General features: G+C 44.9%; 1 pseudogene; it reads left to right on the forward strand.

Moving 5' to 3' along the window:
- The first annotated feature begins 301 nt into the window (after nt 1–301).
- On the forward strand, nt 302–4,645 carry LOC136550847 (putative wall-associated receptor kinase-like 16; annotated as a pseudogene).
- The last annotated feature ends 281 nt before the right edge of the window (nt 4,646–4,926 follow it).

Raw genomic sequence — 4,926 nt, forward strand, 5'->3', positions numbered from 1 at the left:
GGGACTAAAGGTAACTTTCCAACCCCGGGCGCAGCCACGGCCCGGGAGTAGACCTTTACTCCCGGTTGGAGCCACCAACCGGGAGTAAAAGTATACCTTTAGTCCCGGTTGGTGGCTCCAACCGGGACTAAAGGTCCCTGCCACCTCTATCTGGCGCAGTAGCCGTTGGGCAGGAACCTTTAGTCCCGGTTGGAGCCACCAACCGGGACTAAAGGTATTTCTAGTCCCGGGGGCAAAAAATTCCGGGACTAGAGCCCATTTTGGTCGAGGATCAAAGGTCTGTTCTCTACTAGTGATACTGCCTAGAGCTGATGACGAAGTACCCAACTGCAGTGCTTCTACTCTCCATCTCTCCTCTCCTGCTCTGCCACCCGGCAGCAGTATGGGTCCTAGCCGCCGCAGCCTACGACGTGACGCCGGCTCACCGGCCAGGCTGCCAGTCGAGGTGCGGCGACGTTGACATCCCCTACCCGTTCGGCATCGTCGTCGGCGATCGTCAGTGCGCCATCCACACCGGCTTCTACTCGCCTTGCCGACGGCACCGATAGGCCTTTCATGGGGCCGTTCGAGGTGACCAACATCTCCGTACCCGACGCCAAAGCTTGGATGAAGATGGACATCTCATGGCGGTGCTATGATGTTGACGTGGGCCAGATGACGCAGTCCACGACGTCAGGCGGATATTTCAAAAACACACCATTCAGGTTCTCATACGAGGATAACAAAGTTTTTGTCATAGGCTGCGACACGCTCGCATATCTGAGGAGTAAGCCGGTAAGTGATTCACACACATATCTAGCTATTGTCTTATTACTGTTTAGCCAACAAAGTAGCCTTCACGTAATTCTCAAGACCTAGAATTTTTTACTTGTATTGGAGAAAATAAAATTAAAGTACCTCTATACGTATTGATAAATTACCCACAACGACTATTGGAAATATTAACCAAAATTAACCTTATACGTATTTCGCTATTACCTATATATCTAGGCTGTTATTATTAAAAAAAATATACGAAGCCAACCACATATATCGCGCTTCATGCATTTTACATTTAAAATTCAGATTCAACTGATACAAAATGTAATCAAAATAGACTTACATAAATACGAGATTGATCCAATAAAAGATAATAATGGATCTATCTTCTCATGTCGAATCTTGGGTCTAAACTCGGGCACCTGATTAAGCCACGTCGTCCATTAGCCCGCAACCATAGGACCCGGCCATCATGTGATATTCACCATTTGATCAGGGTCTTAGCGCTTAGCGGGTTTCTCACCCATTAAACTGCGAATTCCGACGGTCATGAATGCTCGTGAACCCGCTTGGCCAAAGTTTTCGTCTATATCCTTTATATTTCCATACGAAAATATCAAGGGTATGTATGTCCCTTGCAATAGCGGAAGGGAATGACTGAATGCGAGGTGGGAATGTGTTGACACTTAGGCCATGTTCGGTTGCAAGGCAACGACTCCCTGAAAAGATTCCTGGCTGGATTCATCATCTAATTTGTATAACCTTCATCAGACGGAATCGTTCCTGGCCTCGTTCTAGCTAAGGCCGCATTCGGTTGTTCAGGAATGCACCAGAAATTGTTCCAATTGCTCAAAGCTTATATAAATTAGACCAGCAATCCAAGATTGAATTATTCCAGGGAATGATTTGCTACTAACCAAACCAGCCCTTAGGATGTTGCAAAACCTGCACTGTTGAGTCATGTGTCAACCGGTCTCATATTGCCTATCGTAGAGGATGACCTAGACGAATGCAAAGAAAAAAAAGGGACATACACAATTACTCATATTACTATGTGCCGGATATCTAAAATCTGGGTTAACTAAACCCACCTTACTAATTCTCTCAATCAGCCACGAGCCTGAGTGCTATATTCGGCAGGTGCGCTAGCGCGCCTCGCCCAGTAATTTATCAATAAGTCCCTAGACACCTAACCAAACATATAAGCAACATTTTCATAATGTAAATGCTCAAATGAGCCTACAAATGGTGTCAATGGGAGCTGCAACATCACACTTTCCTCCATTTCTGTTTCTTTTGATTTTCCTGCGAAAATCCTCTGAACCAAACGGGGTTTAAGTACTTGATTCACCGCTAAACATCCACACATTTATCCATCTGCTTGCATTATTGGTAGATAAGATAACTCGTGCAGTTCATAAATTTTAATATACCGGGATCACATGCTTGACGATCACCTTCATCATCCGTATGAAACACTGCTAACAAGGGCTAAAACAGTTGCCGTGCATCTGTTCTTTGTGCAGTACATCACAGGTTGCTACACCACATGCAATGGTGATGACGACATAGCGAAAAACGGTTCGTGCTCAGCTGGCGCTGGCTGCTGTGCACTGGATGTCCCAAAAGGCTTGGGGTATTTTGATACTTTCTTCAACGAATACTACAAAACTTCTGGTGACTGTGGCTATATTCTAGTAATGGAAGAGAAGGCATTCAGCTATAGCACAACATATAGGTCGTCCTCATCGTTCTGGTATGCATACAACGGCACAGTTCCAGTTGTAATGGACTGGAGGATTACATATGACACATGCGAGGAGGCTAAATTGAACCTCAGTTCACTTGCATACTATGCATGTGTTAGTGACAAGAGCGAATGTGTCAACACCACCAACGGCCCAGGCTACCGCTGCAAGTGCCGGGATGGGTATCAAGGCAATCCCTACATCAGCGATGGATGCACAGGTTCATTTTCTGCGCTCTCTCTAAAGAAATTAGCAAGAAAATTCGATGCAACCCTGCATTCGAAGTGTGTGGTATGTGATGTGTGAAGTGTTGTTGTTTCCTTTCAGATATCAATGAATGCTTTCAGAATTATACGAATAATTGCACAGCCAGAGGGGCAACGGCTTGCGAAAATACACAGGGAAGCTATAAATGTTATGTCCACGGGGAAAAACAATGATAGACGACAGGTGCATGGCAAATCAGAAGTCCTCTTCTTGGGTGATACCAGTCGTAGGTAGGTTCCCCTACTCCCCTGCCCTGCAGCAAGGCACTCCCTTCCTGTTTGAGCTGTGCTCCAAACTGTCCAAGCATGCCCTTAACAATTAGTTTGTTATACTATTTCGTACAAACAGTTGTGATTTCATAGCCGTTGCCTATATATTCTTCTCTAATTTTGTAACAAAAAAGTACTGATCTATCAGTGTGTTGAATCTTGCATGCAGGTTCAAGTGTTGGTCTAGTGGTCCTAGTCGTTACCATAACCTGTGCATACTTGATCCAACAAAGAAGAAAGCTACAGCACATTAAGCAGAGATACTTCCAACAGCATGGGGGTATGCTGTTGTTTGAGGAGATAAAATCACAACAAGGTAGTAGCATTGCTTTCAAAATATTCTCAGAAGCAGAATTGCAAGAAGCCACCGACAAGTTCGACGAGAAACGAGTGCTGGGTCAGGGAGGACATGGAACTGTGTACAAGGGGATTCTCAAAGGCAACGTGGAAGTGGCTGTAAAAAGATGTATGTCCATTGACGAGCAGAACAAGAAAGAATTCGGCAAGGAAATGCTAATCCTCTCTCAAATCAACCACAGGAACATCGTTAAGCTACTCGGTTGCTGCCTCGAAGTGCAGGTCCCGATGCTGGTATATGAGTTCATCCCGAATGGCACATTGTTCCAACTCATCCATGGCAACCATGGCAGGCAGATTTCCTTGGCAACTCGCATACAGATCGCCCATCAGTCCGCTGAGGCGCTTGCCTACCTGCACTCATGGGCATCCCCACCGATCCTCCATGGAGATGTCAAGTCTTCCAACATCCTCATCGATAGCGACTACACAGCGAAAGTATCGGACTTTGGCGCTTCCATCCTAGCGCCAACTGATGAGTCGCAGTTCGTCACACTTGTTCAAGGAACTTGTGGGTACCTTGACCCGGAGTACATGCAGACGTGCCATTTGACAGACAAGAGTGATGTGTATAGCTTTGGGGTTGTTCTCCTGGAGCTTCTCACATGCAAAAAGCCCTTCAATCTTGATGCACCTGAAGATCAGAAGAGCCTAGCATTGAGGTTTATTTATGTGACAAAGGAGGGCAGGCTAGAGGAGATACTGGATGATCAACTCAAGAATGACGAAAGCATGGAGTTTCTGGAAGAGATTGCAGAGTTAGCAAAGCAGTGCTTGGAGATATCTGGCATCAATAGGCCGTCGATGAGGGAAGTCTCCGAGAGGCTTGATAGGTTGAGAAAGGTGATGCAACATCCATGGGAACAACAGCAGAACCCTGAGGAGATGGAGTTATTGCTTGGAGAGTCATCCTTGGCAAGCTCCGAGATTGTCAACAGTGGAATTTTAAGCATCGAGAAGAAGGCTGCCAGGAATCTAGAATCGGGACGTTAATCACCAGGAAATACAAAAGGAAAGTGAGATTATTTTTTATTGATTACCTGCGCTATAGCCTATGGTTCATAATGCAAGTTAGTCAATTCAATGCAAGAAGAGAGAGAAGCAACCTAAGCTAATGTCAAAGTTGGGTCACACTGATCCAGGGTTACTTAGTCTATTTTTGTAATGTTAGAGATGTGTATTTTAAAAACATAATAGAACAATGGCTATTATTACCAATGACGATTACAATATACTAAATTGATGGTCGGAGCCAGTCTCAGTGGGGATTTCATGGCCCTGTTACCAATGCATCCATATTTTGGAAATAGTGCAGAAGAGTTTCAACCCCATGAAACTCTCTCTACTCCCATGAAACTCTTATTATTTCTTTCTTCATCAATACAGTGCCACATCAGCCTATTTAATGCCCATGAAACTCTGATGAAACCCCACTGAGACTGGCCTAATTATGTTTATATTTTCCTAGTGCCTCTCGTGGGAACAAATTAATAACCATAAAATGGTATGGTACCTATGTATGCTTT

This window comes from Miscanthus floridulus, chromosome 4, assembly GCF_019320115.1.
Source record: "Miscanthus floridulus cultivar M001 chromosome 4, ASM1932011v1, whole genome shotgun sequence".
Taxonomy (NCBI): Eukaryota; Viridiplantae; Streptophyta; class Magnoliopsida; order Poales; family Poaceae; genus Miscanthus; species Miscanthus floridulus.